This window comes from Camelus dromedarius, chromosome 6, assembly GCF_036321535.1.
Source record: "Camelus dromedarius isolate mCamDro1 chromosome 6, mCamDro1.pat, whole genome shotgun sequence".
Taxonomy (NCBI): domain Eukaryota; kingdom Metazoa; phylum Chordata; class Mammalia; order Artiodactyla; family Camelidae; genus Camelus; species Camelus dromedarius.
Window position 1 is genome coordinate 43,060,026 of NC_087441.1, and position 14,515 is coordinate 43,074,540.

Sequence of the window (14,515 nt, forward strand, 5' to 3'; positions counted from 1 at the left end):
TCGAGTAGAAACCACCTACCCAGACACTGTCTCCTTTACCTTGCTTTTTTCCTTCACAGCAATTGTCATCATTGGGACAGTTCTGCTCGAGTGTGTCTGATTTTCCTACACACACAGTATGATTACACGCCCTCATCTTTTGAAGTTGGGTGCAGCCATGTGACTTGCTTTGTCCAGTGACATGTGAGTAGAAGTGCCACTGTCACTTTCAGGTGTAAGCTGGTGCATAGTTCACCACTCTGTCTTCTCCCTCTCCCACAGAGGTTGACCATGCTCCAGATGGTGGTTCTCCAGGCAGCCTGGGTCCCAGAGAGAAGCTGCATAGAGTAGAGCCCCTAGCTGACCTGCAAGGAACACACAGTGTAAGAGAGAAACTTGTTTTGAGCGACTGAGATATTGGGTTGTTTATTACCACAAAATAACTAGCCTCTCCTGACTGACACACTCTGACATATTACACATTTACTTGTTTGCTGTCTCCCTCCAGCCCCCTCTACAATGCAGTTTTTATGATGGCTGGGCTCTGCTCACTGTTATATCTCCAATGCCTGGAACAGTGCCTGGCACATGGTAGGTATTCAGTAAATATCTCTTGGCTGACTGAATGAATGATAAGTTGATCACACCAACTGGAACAGGAAGATTTAACAATGGCAGGTGTTACTATTTCTGAACACATCTAAAAAAGCATTCATTCTACCTGATCTGAATGTGAACAAAATGGTTCCTGATTCAAGACTGAAGGTGTGGCCGCTGATCTCACCAGACACAGTTCGAAAGCACAAATCGACTATGGGTATGTAACGTAGCTAGTCATGAAAGCACATAAAGTAGTTAAAGTTACAACACAAATGGAGATCTGGCGTACTGCTGAGGGGACTCAGTGACAGCCATAAATAAGAAGCGTTAGCCATGTTTGTGTCGATGCTGAATGCTGATGTGGTTTCCTCTCCCTGTGTGGACATTAGCATTTGTAATGAACTGAGCTTCAGAGGCCTGGGATTTTATCTGCTGTTATCATAAATTGGTGTGTGAGCTCCTCTCAGGACTTTTGCAAAAGCTGTGTGTGCTTTTGTGAGCTGCTTTCTTTTCACGTGCTTCCTCCTGGTATGCCTGAATTTGGAAGGGGATAATGCATTTCCTGTATCATGTGGCACCATACAAGGAAACTCATTGTATCCCCTTAGAGGAAGAGGACATCTGTAAGTAGTTTTTAAGAGTGTACTGAAGGATCTTGTTAGGGTGACTTATTCTCCCAGTTCCATTTGGGTGATGAAGTGGATCACGTGACCAATGTGTATAATGAACTGCTTCAGTTGCTGCCAGTGGGAAGCTCAACCTATAAAATGCGAAATCTCATGGACTCATTGAGGGCAGAGCAAGCTGATCACATAAGAGAGAAGTCTGCCTCATTCTGAGTTGTCATTTCTTACTGCCGCGTACAATGCGTCAGTGTTACTAGGCTTTTGCTTTTACTCTCTCCCAGAGTAACTGCCTTTGCAGCTTAGTCCTAATTCAAGCTGGAAAGGCAGTTGTTTCTGCATACGATTCCCCAAAGAGCAAACATTATTAAGATGTGCAAGTAATCATCCATTAAGCACACTTGCAAGGAGTCTTTATGTTTTGTCATTAAAAAAGGAAACACATATTTACATCAGAGAGCAGGGTTGCTGGGGTTTTTGTTTTTAGTTTTTTTGGGGGGGTTTTACCTCTTCCCTATCTCTTTTCCTCTCACCCTTTTCTATATTTCTTTTTTCTCTGTTCCGTTAGCTTATTCTTTCTCTTTATATTCATTGATAATTCCCTAATTCACAATCATAAGGGATGGTCTTTTTCTCCCGTTTTCCATGGATGGTACAGAACAGTGATGTCCAAGCCAAAAAACACAAGTGACCAACCTATTCCAGGAGTGGTCCAATTTGCTTTTCATTCTAGATGCTTCTAAATTCACTAAAGACCAGTGAATGGAGAAATAAAAAGCAACAATGCAAATTCTAGCCCTAGATATGATCACAGGGGAAATGATGAAAAGGGCTATAAGTCAACTCTAGTTACTTCTACCACGGAGCATCCACATGTGCTCAGCACCATGCCAGGCACTGTGCGGGGAGCTGAAGAGAGAGCAAGTAGGCCCTGACTTGAAAAAAGTCAGTGAATAAATGTCACTATGTGATGACATCTCCAAATACCATGACAGCAGCACAGATAACAGGGCTTTAGGTGGCCCCAGAGGGGAGATCTCACTGTAAAGTTAAACTGTCAGGCAAGGCTTTGGGCTGAAGGCAGGAAGTGAGCTAGACTTTGAAGGACAGGCAGATTTTAGATGTTGTCAAGAGAGCAAAATACTCTATTAAAGAGGTCAAGAGTGCCTGCTATCTTGATCAAATTCAGCTGTCTGAGGCACCTCACTTCTAGCCCCAGTTTCCTAACTAACCACATGTCAGCTGCACAGGTTATCTAAAGAACATTAAAAATATATATAGTCATCAGATGTTAGTATAAGGCAGTTAACCATAACATAAAGCACTGAGATGTCACATCTGTAAGCTTTAAATTGATTATGAAGACAGCAGAATTGTTTTCCTTGTCTACCAATGAGTGTCATGGATTAAAAGTGCTGCTGACTCAAGGAAATTATATTTAAGAAAATATAATCTGGGAAGTGAGAGCTTAATCTTCTAGTAGCAAAGCAGCTTATGAAACTTCTTTTGGAGACTTTTTCATATGTCTGATTTGGCTTAAGTGAGTTTAGTGAATTTTCCTTTGTAGACAGAAAGCTGTCATTGGGGCACTACAGAAAGCCCCCTGGCACCTCAGCCACCTCCTTCTGACTCTGATGCTGGTGAGGGACTTCTGGTGAAAATCCCTGGCTCTTTCCTGCAGAGGAATGGCAAGACTTGGCAGCAACAATTGCATTCACACAGAGATAGGAGTGACTTGTTCTCAGGGTCAGCTGGGGTAGGCGTGAGAAGCAGCTCAAGGCCAAGGGTTTGACTTCTCAAGTCTTCCAGAAAAGTGTAGCACTCTTTAATTTACTCCTAATTGGAATGGTTTGCTGTGATTTTCCTTTTAGAAAAGAACAGATGTGCCCTTTTAACCATTTCCTCTCAAAGATCTTTATTCAATTTGATTTAGTTGTTTTAACATCAAAATAGCTACCATGTAAAAATTATTACTAAAAATGTCTTGTATTCATGTTTCACACACTTGATAATATAGTTTCTGGAGTCTTGAGCCTGGGACTATTAGTCCCTTTGGTTGTGAGGGGTTGGAAGGAAAAATTGAATAGTTTATGAAAAATAGAAACCCTTTTGGACCATCTCTCTTATTCTAACACCATGAATACTCAAATGCAGCTGTACATGTGTGCATCTGTGCACACACACATTCTCACATATCACCTATTTTACGGAAAATATTATGATAGAAAACTTTATTATTTTAAAGTCCTGGTTGTAGTCCTTCAAGGATGGGTGCCTGAGAGGCATATGTTTGCAGGTGGCCAAAGGTACAGCTACATGGCCTTGCCTGATACCTAAAATGAGATCGAGTTGATGATTCTACCAGGAGAGATTTTTTTCCCTCGGTATTTTCATTCTCAAACTCCGCTACCTCCCACTTCCTGCAGAGACAGAAGTCATCGAGGATACTACTCAAAAGTAGTAACTCCTGAGAGACTCTCCCTACAAAATCAGCATGCAAGAGGGAGCTGGCCCCAGAAGCCAAGGACTCTTGGCTACAGCAGTAGAATGTTAAAGCCACATAACAGTAAGGAATCTGGGTTTCCTATATTTTAAATTGTCTTTTGTGTCGGCCTCAGCTTTAGTGAAATCCAGAGAAGTAAATTGAAGTGTTTGCTTTTAGAGTCTTTATAAAAATAAGGAATTTCTGTTGTTATACCTTAAAAGATGATGAAAAGTAGGCGCTGAAATTCAAAGGCCTTCTGAAAATGACTTGGAATAATTATATTTGTTAAACTGGGCAGCCCTGATATTGTATGCTATTTAAATCAACTTTCATTATTCTTTAATGATTCTTTGCGACTGTTTTTTCCAGAACTTTGCAAGCTTGAGACTTGTGTTCACCTTGCTGTGGAATGCTTTAAAGGGCATTTCATCTAACAGCAGAGGAAAATGATAAATTATAGATGCCAAATCATATAGTAGTAATTTAGGTAGCACTAGGGTAAGATTGTAAGCAATAAAATAAAAATTTTCCCAATCAACCTCTACATTAGAAGCAAAAAGAAATAGCTGTCTGCATAATTAAACTGAGACATGTCAAGATGCTTGTTAATATGCTAATCTGAAGGCTTTTTAAAAAAACTTGAAATCATAAAGCAGAATACTGGGAATATTTATCAGTTTAAGCAAAGAAGTTCTGTATTTATGAATGAGTATGAAATGATTTTATTGCAAGTATGCTTTGGAAATACAGATATCAAGAAAAAAAAAAAAAAACAAAACAAGAAAGAAACCGAGTCTCAATCTCTTAAGTACTTGGGGGAGTCAGGACAATGAGGTGGTTAACAGCTGGCCTGGGTCTAAATTTTTACCACGTCCTTCCAACTGGGTGACCTCATGCAAGTCCCTTAACCTCTTGAAGGCCTCTATTTCCTTGACTGTAAAGTGGGAAATTACTCATAAGGTAATTGTGAGGATTACAAATAAAGCATTTAAACTGGACTCTAACAGAGTAAACACTCAAAAAACGGGTTGTATAGTATCTTTCCTCTGCCCAGACTCCCTGGTGGCTTCTCCTCTCCCTCCGAGTGAAAGCCGAAGTCCTTACTGTGTCCTAGAAGGCCACACACGACTGGCCTACGTTCTCTCTGACCTGATCTCAGGACTGCTTTCCCTCCCACTTCAGCTCGCACACACTAAGCACCCTCCCATCTCAGGACTCTCGCAGTTACTGTCCCCCTGGCCTGGGAAGCTATCCCTCAGACATCCTCAAGGCTGGCTTGTCACTTCCATCAAGTCTTTACTTCAAAAGCACCTTATCAACGAGACTCTCCCCGGACCACCATCCAACATTCCAGCACCTCTTCCCCACTGATATTTTATAGTCCCTTTTTCTGCCTTATTTTCCCCTATATCACTACTTCCTAATATACTGTGTATCTTACTAATTTATCTCATTTATTTTCTACATCTCCCACCAGCATAGAAACTCCAAGAAGGCAAGGATTTTTCTTTTAGCCACTGTTGTATCCCCAGTGCCTAGAATGGTGTTTGTCACAATGGTAGCTGTCAATAAATATTTGACGTCTCAATGAATGAATGATTTTCCTTAATTTCTAAAAAATAATAGTTATATCTTACACATAGACTTTCCTCATTCCAAAGTTTAATGAAATGTAATTTGTTTGGCACATACATTTTTCTCGGTTGCCATGATGACTGTCAGCCATTGATACAGCAATAACCACTCCTTAAAGGTTAAATAACTGTCTGATGAAAGTGAAAGGACAAGGTTAGGCCACCCTCGCCATGATGCAGCTGTTTCTTCAAAGTCTTCATCAGTTCACCTGGAGGAAGAAATAATGCTGATTGCTGGACCTCCCAAGCTCCTTCTTCAGCTTCAGCCACGGATAAACCAAAGACAATGTCTGATCTTCCCTTTTCACCCTGTTCTTTTAATAGCTACAAAGGGAGTGGGGAACCCTCTTAATATAGCACTTGATTTCCAAAACCTGAATGTGTGCAAGTATTCGTATAGAGTAAGTATTGTGAGTCATCACTGTGGAATGCTCTCTCGTTCTCTCTCTGGGCTTTTAAAAGGGTACTTCTAAACATGGACATGTTTAGGGGGCCAAAATGGGAGACAGAAGTTCCTGAACATCTACTGTGTTCCCAGCATGGCTTTACATATTACTTCTCCTCACAACGATCCTGCAGGGTTGGTATTATTATCCCAATCTCTAGCTGAGGAATGGAGGTGAAACCAGGCTCAGAGAGGATAAATGACCTGTCCAAGGCCACCTGACTAGTAAGTGGCAGAGCAAGACGTAGAGTGTTTATCAGGAACATGACAATCACTTTCATTTTCTATTTTCTCTTTGTCCCTATAAGCAGTTTCCTAAGCATTAGACTGATTTGTGTGTCTTGAGCCAACAACTTTTTTTAAAACAACTTTATTGTGGTATAATTTCTGTACAGTAAACTACACATATTTCACATGCACAATTTGATAAATTTTGATAGATGTGTACATCAATGAAACCACCACCACAATCAAGATACCTAAGATTTTCATCACTTCCCAAGAGGTGTGAATTTCAAACTCCTCATTTATCCCTTCCCACCTCCTTTACCCCCGGGTAACCGTAAGTCTGTTCTCTATGTCTATGAGTCAGTTTATGTTTTGTAAATAAGTTCATTTGTGTCTTATTTTTTTTTAGATTCCACATATAAGTGATATCATATGGTACTTTTCTCTCTCTTTCTGGATTACTTCATTTAAAATGACAATCTCCAGGTCCATCCATGTTGCTGTGAATAACACTGTTTTATTATTTTTTATGGCTGAGTAGTATTCCATTGTATAAATATACCACAGCTTCTTTATCTAGTCATCTCTTGACAGACATTTAGGTTGTTTTCATGTCTTGTTGAGCCAACAGCTTCTGAATTAGAATTACTGCTCATGATGGATTTCTGCAACAGCTTCGGGCTGGTGGCTTAAAGCTATTGGGATCTCAGCAGCTTCTCCTCTCATCAGTGAGGAGAAGACCTGCACACCAGGGGCAGACTGACGTCAGAGGAGGAGAGCAGCATCTGTGCCCCACCTATACTCCCCATTAGTAACCAGATGTGATCTCTCCCTTCCCTAACAGCCAGAGCTCCTCATTTTACTTCTTTGATGGCACTTCTACTGCTCTGTTTTGTTTGATAAAAATGTATGTATTCATCTTATTCTAAAGCCCTTGGAGGCACAATTGTCCTTTTTACCTGATTCCAGGTAGGATTCCACTGACAAAGTGTAACAGCCCCTGTATCTAACCACCAGACAGCATTGGTGGGGAAGAGATTACCCAATCCAAATTCCTAATGTTATTAATGGAACATTAAAGCCTAGGAGAGATACACAACCTGTCCAAGGTCACAGAATTGAGACCAGAACCTTAGTTTTCTTATTCGTAGTTCCTTAGTTTTTCATTGTACCATGTGACATCCCTTGTCTTTGAGCAGAGGTGTGATGTATACTGAATATGCTTTAAGAAAAAAGCCGTCTGGTAAAAGTTGTGTAGGTTACACAGGGGCCTGCAAAGACTGCAGCTGGGGAAATATAGCAATAGCTCAGGAAACAAAGAGCAATCACTTTAACTAGGTTGGTGGCAGAAGAAATGGGAAAACAGGGGCCAAATACAAGGAATATCATAATAATGGACTTTCTAGGAATCATAACTGATTTGAGGGGATGAGGTGATGGGATTACAAAAGGAAAGCCAAAGCTGAAGCAAGAGCAAGTGTGGTGTAGTGATTAAGACGGGTCTGGTTTCAAATCCCAGATTCCAAGTGTTTGTTGTATGACTTCCTCCCTTCATTCAATGAATATTTACTGAACACCAGTGTAGGTCAGGCATTGTTCTAGGCACTTGGGCTAATCAGAGAATAAAACTGATAAAGATTCTGGAGTTTATATTCTAGCTATGTTTTAATCTTGCTAAGCCTCAGTTTCCTTGTGCATAAAATGGATAGAACACCATCCATTCATACTGTTGTTGTAAGGATTAAGTACTCAGCAAATATTAGGGATTATTTTGCTTAAGTTTTGAGTCTAGGTAACTATGATAAAAGTGATAGTAACAGAAAACTGTGAAGTTGAAAGGGTAAGACGGTCTTGAGGTGAGATTCAGTGTAGGCATATTAAGGGAAGTCCTTTAATATCCTACATTTCTAGTAACATATGTGACCCAGGATTGTCACAGAGTTTGATCTGGGATTTGGGGAATGATAGTCTGGATTTGCCTATGTGTCCTTTAAATAAAGAGGCTGAGATTGTATTAGAAGTCCCAGATTCTTGAGTTTGAACTCTGCTGGGTAGGGGTGAGAGGCCTCTGTGGGAGGACACTGCTGGATCTGGGACCTGTCTTGATAAGCAACAACTCTGGGAGAATAGGAAATAAGGTGGCACATGGTTGGTCAGCAGGCAAAAATGAATACCCAACCATTCTCTATAGAAATGAACTATAAAACTCTACTGCTGGAACTTGACTATACCACAAGAAAACTTCAAAGGGCAAAAGAAAGTGCAGTTTAAGACTTGAGGTTGAGAAAAGATTGCTGAAGAAAAAACCAACACTCTGTTCGATGGCAGTACCTAGGTTGTAAGGAGAGAGATTTTAGGGGTGCCCACCAACTCTGTATAGACACCAATGGGAAAGCAACCTGAACAGCCAACAGGGTCTAAAAACACCCAGATCACCAAGAGCTATGTGTCTAGGCACCCGTCGTTCTCAGAGTGCAGTCCCTGCACTAGCAGCATCGGCATCTCCTGGGACTTGTTAGAGATGCACATTCTTAGGTCTCATCCACCCGCCCCCCAGAATCTCTGGGGGTACAGCCCAACAATCTGTGTTTTCACAAGCACCCAGATGATTCTCTGATATATAAGATTTGAGAACTACTGAGACATACTGTTGAACTAAGAAATATCTTTCTAGCTAGACGCTTCTAGCTAGAGACTTCCAGCCTCCATTGCCCTCCTTCCAAAATGTATCTCCATTGATTCCCTCTGTGTTTACATATTTTCAATTTTTTTTTAAACAAGATTGTGACACAGAGAAGTGATAAATAGGAAGTTCCCTTGGGTGCTTGAGTCAGTGCAGGCTCATTTCACTAAGAATCTAACAAGAAAGCTGCACACAAATATTTATCCCTAACAATTTTTTCCACTTATTTTCATGTTCATTAGTAAGTTAACTTTCATTTTTCAGTCTTCTCTGCAGGACTATGAACAGAATATAACTGGACTTTAAACCCAATGTGAATTAAAGGAATTATGGATAATAAAAATAGCAGCTATAATTGAATACTTACCATGTTGTAGGCACTGTGCTATATTTTACATGATTTACTTAATCCTCTAACAACACTACACTAAACTCCTATCAGCCCAGATGAGTACATCGAGGCTCAAACAGGTTAAGTGTCCAAGATCAAATACCATGAAATAGCATATCTGTAGTTTGAGCCCAAGGAATTTGACTCCAGCACCAAAGTTATGCTCATTCTGCCACTGGTCTGCAACATTAGAATCACAGAATCACTAGAGAGCATTCCAAAACTATTTGTGCCTGGGTCCCACCCCAGAGAGTCTGATTTAAATGTGTCTGGGTTGGGGCCCAGGCAGGGATGCTTTTTAAAAGCACCCAGGTGATTCTACCACAGCCAGGTTGAAAACCCTAATATATAACAGTCTCCATGCTTAAGTGTATCTACACCCAAGGTCAGCTGCTAGGAAGTGGTGGGGCTGTGTGCTGAATTCAGTCTGTATGGGTTCAGAGTTTGGTTCAATCATTACCATCACCTTGACCACTATTCTACCACTCACACTCACACGACCTTACATTTAAAGAAGCTTTACAACTTTCACAGCATATTTGAAGACAGAAGAATAAAGGTTCTCCAGTTAGCATATCTTATAAAGGATGTTGCCTTTTCCAAGAAATATTTTCCTGGTTTCTTAAATAATCTAAATCTGTCTTCTCCTTCTCCTCCTCCTCCCCTCCCCCTTTCCCTTTGCTTCTCCTTCCTCTTCTTCTTCTTCTTTTTTAAACCTTTTTTAAGGTTTGGCCTCTAGAAAATATTTCAAGTATAACGGTAAAATATCTAGTTTTCTTATGAGCTTATAAAATGAAGTGGTTCTTCAGAGTAAGCATAAAATCTTTTCATCTACAATTTTAATTGAGACCAATTCAGTGCCCTGGGAATTAGTTCCAATGCTTGGCTGAGGTTTTTGGCACTGAGCACTAGGCTCTGGCCTCAAGCCTGCACTGGGTCACCTTACAGCTGCACCTCAGGGCTACTCGCCAAGAAGCTGGTCTCATGGCAGGACTGCCCTATGGCTGAACACCAGAACACTGAGCCTTGACACCCACACTGGTTGCAAGCAGTTCATATGACTGCAACTCTGTTTAGCAAACAACTTACATGAGTCACCTGGTGAAGCATGGTAGTGTCCTCTGACATTTCTGGGAGAAAAGAGAACTAATTTTCATTGGTTTGTCTAGGAGCAGAAGGTGTTTCTCAAAGTTTAATTTATAGCCTAAAACTTGTGGACTGATATAACCATCATATGAAAGGAAAAACATCTGTCACTTCCATTTGTAGCCATGTTTGTAGCAGTTCTTTCAAAAAAGAAGTCTAGAGCCCAGCTATCCTGGTTTGGGGGCTGTATGGTTAGGCCATTCAAGATGGCTATTCTCTTGCTCTCTGTACATCCCCTGCTCGACCAGGCCCACTTCACTCACATGACTATCCAATCCTCTTAATTATAGGGCTTAATTAGCCCTTGGTAACCAATGAGCCCACCTGACATCTATTCCCCCAATAAATTGTAGCCTCCTCTCCTGAGTAGCAAAGACTGTAGCCACATCCTGTCCATCATCCACAGAACACGGTAGGGTGTTGCTCCAGGACCCTTTGTGTAAGATCCCTTGTCCAATAAGCCGTAGGTGTCTCTGTTGCTGTCCCCTGGCTTTCTTTGGTCTCGAGGCTGGGCAACTACACGGCTTGCAGGCCTGTGGGATGCAGCCCAGCAGAAGCAAAGAGATCAGTGTCTGAAATCCGGTCTTTGCACTAACCAGGTGGGTTTGTGGGATAACTTAAATCTCAACTTGCCTCAGTTTCCTCACATGTAAAATAAAGCTTGGGCTCATTAAACGGACTCTAAATCTCACTCCTAAAACTGTATTACATGTATAAACATATATTTAAAGCTTTTCTAACTTGATGTAACCAATTGAAACTTATCCTCTTACTAGAGAAAATGTGAATTTCTAAAAATCAGAGGTTGACGTTAAAGGTGGAACTTAAGAACAAGGAATTGCATAGTTTTAGCTGTAAGAAGCTAGATAGATAATATACTCCAACTTTATTTTATTTTCTCCCTCATTATTTTCTTTCTTTCTTTTTTTCCTTTTCTTTGTTAGTATTTTCTGAGTTCTGCTAGGCACCAGACACTGAACTAAGTGCTGGAGACCAAGTCCTTAGCCTTAGAGAACTTCCAGCACAGTAGACACAGACAAGTGAACAGGTGATTAAAACACAATGAGTGAGCATTACAACAGAGGTGAGCACAGGGTGAAATGGAAGACCAAGGCCAGTCTGAGGCCAGTAGGGGTGGGAGTCAGGGAAGGGTTCCTGGAGAAATGACATCTAGGAGGCCAGGAGAGGAGGCCACATTTCTAGACAGAAAAGCAGCATGTGCCTTTGAGTATCACAGAGGCAACTCTGGAACAGTGGGGAAATTGCCCAAGGGCATGCAACTGGCCTGTGGCAGAGTTGGTGGTGGAACTGGAGCGCAAGGCCCTAATTCCTAAGTTACAGGCTCCGTTGAATGTCAATGACAGGAAGTAACAGTTTTTGTTTTGGGCACAGGTGAAACATCACAGTGCCTACCTTTGCTGCCACCACCTTAATTGAGACTCAGGCTCGTCCCTGGGCTCTATAAGTTTAGAATCTCCCCTCTCCAGTGTCTTCAGTGGTAACTCATCAAGAACAACCACATCACAGGCCTGTCACGTGAGAAGTACCACCACCAATCTACTCGAGGAATGAGGAGTTTTCAGCTGCTGAGGGCTGTGGATGGATGAAGATCCTGGCTCTGACTGGTTTAGGAGACCGTCCAAGTCAGTGACAGCTCCATTACAGGACAGTTATAAGTCATCACAGTTCTTTTCAAATATTTGAAGGAGGGATTAGATCGATTCTGTTTGGTTGAAGGGGAAAGATAAGAACCAAATGAGTGTATAGGTACAGATAAGTTTATCTTTACTAAATAACAAGAACTTGAGGCTGGCTGCGTTACTAAGTAATGAGTATCATTACAGCAAAATATTTAAAACCAGGGCAGAATGACTACTTCACTGGCATGTTACAAAGGGGATTCATGCTTCTAAGATATGACTTACAGACCCCTAGTCAAATCCTTTTATTTCATTTTCTTGCCTAACTGTTGTGGTTAAAACTTCCAATACTATGTTGAATAAAAGTGGTGAGAGGTGGAGGGTGGGGAGAAGAGCTCAGAGCTTCTTTGATTCTATGTTTTCACACTTGGCCAAGGCCAACTGAGGTATAACTGTTCTAGTTTCTTATTGATTCTTCACAAAGTATTTACTCTCAATTCTAGTTAATTAGCATTTGCAAACACATTATTTTTACATTTCTAAGCGAAGATACATTTACTGTATTTTGTGATGTTTAAAAAGGTAATTTAGTGTTGGGTTTTTTCCCCCACATAAAGCATTAGTATATTTACCTTTAGGTAGTGGAACTGCTATACTTATGAGAAAATGGGTGGTTTGGTGCTGCACATGTGCACACACATCCACATATGTAGTCTGGTGTGTGTGTACTCTCATTTTAGGTAGGCTCTGTCTGTGTACTTACATGCTGTTGGTGCTAGGACCCATCCTCTTAAACACACCCAGAAGAAATTCTACAAATTCTTCCTTTCATTTCTTTCACTTTTGTTTTTTATTGTGGAAACTGCTGCTGTTCCATGAGTCTAAAGATGTGGAGGGAGAGAAGGGCTAGTGCAGTCAGTGAAAATTGAAGGTATTACTGGCAGTTCTGACAGGTACAATTTAGATTTTGTTAACCCCCAATTATTTTCAGAGAGCAATGGTAAAAGATGATTTATATTGTTTTTTAAAGCAGAATTCTCTGTTGCCAACATAGTAAAATAAAACACATAATTTGTTTTTACCTGCTTTCTATGCTTGGTGCATGTAATGTGTTATAAATCAGATATATTAAATAATATTTTGTTATTACCTGGAGTTGAAAATATATGTTTCAAAACCACATAATAGCTTTTTCAAAAAGAGAAAAAGAATGCAAACCCATGTTTTAAGTGTCCCAAATCAAACAACATTAAAAGGACCAGTCAAAATGAGCTGGCTCTTCCCTAGGAGCCATGGAACATATATTACTTTTATTATACATATTAGACAAAGGAACTTGTCCTGCACTAGCCTTCATAATCTACCTTGGAGAGGAGCTCATGCTCAACTACACACTAGAAAAAAAATTGTTCCATAGCTGCTGGTTGTAACAGCTCATTGTGCACTGACAGGGATGCTGGGAGTGGCTCAAACAGTCCCAAAGCACTCTGCGAAGTTTTGGGAAAGTACCTCTGAGAGAGCTGTTTACTGTGCACAGGATGAATAAATCATTTCTCTCAAGGTAATCCTGTGGAGGGCTTCCCCTTACAGAGTCATACTCATCTGGCCTCTGCATGCAAATGTAAAGTTAAGAGTTTTATATTGTATTGACAGGGTAGGACACAGAAAAGAGCACCACCAAAAAAGACAAGCAGAACTTGGCAGGGGCAAAGGCAAGCAGCTCTATATTGGCTGACAGACTTTTTTTTTCCCCTTCCAGTTGTTTTTCATGAGATAAAAATGTTTTCACTTTTTTTTTTTTTTAAACTTTTACTATAAAGAATGGTAGGGGGAGCGTATAGCTCAGTGGTAGAATGCGTGCTTAGCATGACAAGATCCTGGGTTCAATCCCTAGTACCTCTATTAAAAAAAAACAAAAAACAAATTATCTCCCCCTAAAAAATAATTAAAAAAAAAAAAAAAAGAATGGTAAAAGCAAGGGGACACCAGGCAAAATCCCCTACAATCACTGCAGGGAGAGAGCCATGACCCAGGCGGGGCACTGGGCAGAGGAGGGCAGGGGGCCATTTTGAAAGGAAGAAAAGGACAACTGGGAGCAGAGGATGGGACAGAGTCAGCAAAGCCGGGGCACAGACAACCCAGAAGATTCTACAGCTGCTCACTGCAGCTGCTCTCATAGTCTCCTGTGCTTCAGAGTAGAGGCAAGTGTGTTTAGAAATGAAAGGCAAGAGGCAATGGGGAAAAAAAGTATCTTTCATTTCTAACCAACTGGAATATAATCTTCACAAAGCTCATCCTGTTCTCATGAGGTGGTTATTTTTAGGATTCAAATATAGGCAAAATACTAACCAGCAAACCCTATCTGCTGCTTAGCAGGAAGCACAATTGGGTACACCCAAATTACTGAGAGCACACTGCAATTGCTAAGGACAAATCTGTAGTTGGAGCCTTGAACATTAGAAATGGTAGCAATTTAGTAATATGATAGTTTATGGCCTTGCCCAACTGTTCCTGAACTCAAAATGCTTTGTCACATGTAACCTTAACTTTTATACGCTTTTAAACATGCCTTTAAGCCACTGTTTCCTGTTTTAAACTCAATACAAATAAGTAAGGGTAGTTGAACCCTCTACTCTGAGAGGATTTCCAAGAACTCTGGAC

The 14,515-nt window shown here is 40.8% G+C and overlaps 1 long non-coding RNA gene across 6 annotated transcripts in view; it reads right to left on the reverse strand.

The window, feature by feature from the left end:
- Positions 1-14,515, reverse strand: part of LOC105099208 (uncharacterized) — a 53,986-nt gene that overhangs the window by 4,197 nt on the left and 35,274 nt on the right. For 2 of the 6 annotated variants that reach the window (XR_010381266.1, XR_010381267.1), the window contains exons 2-3: positions 5,380-5,530; positions 40-344 (exon numbers count right to left, since the gene is read on the reverse strand). The exons of 1 other annotated variant lie outside the window; for it this stretch is intronic. This is a non-coding gene — a long non-coding RNA (uncharacterized LOC105099208). Of the gene's footprint in view, positions 1-39; positions 345-5,379; positions 8,617-14,515 lie in introns of those variants that run through there. 3 more of the 6 variants (XR_010381268.1, XR_010381269.1, XR_838064.3) reach the window with 2 other exon arrangements.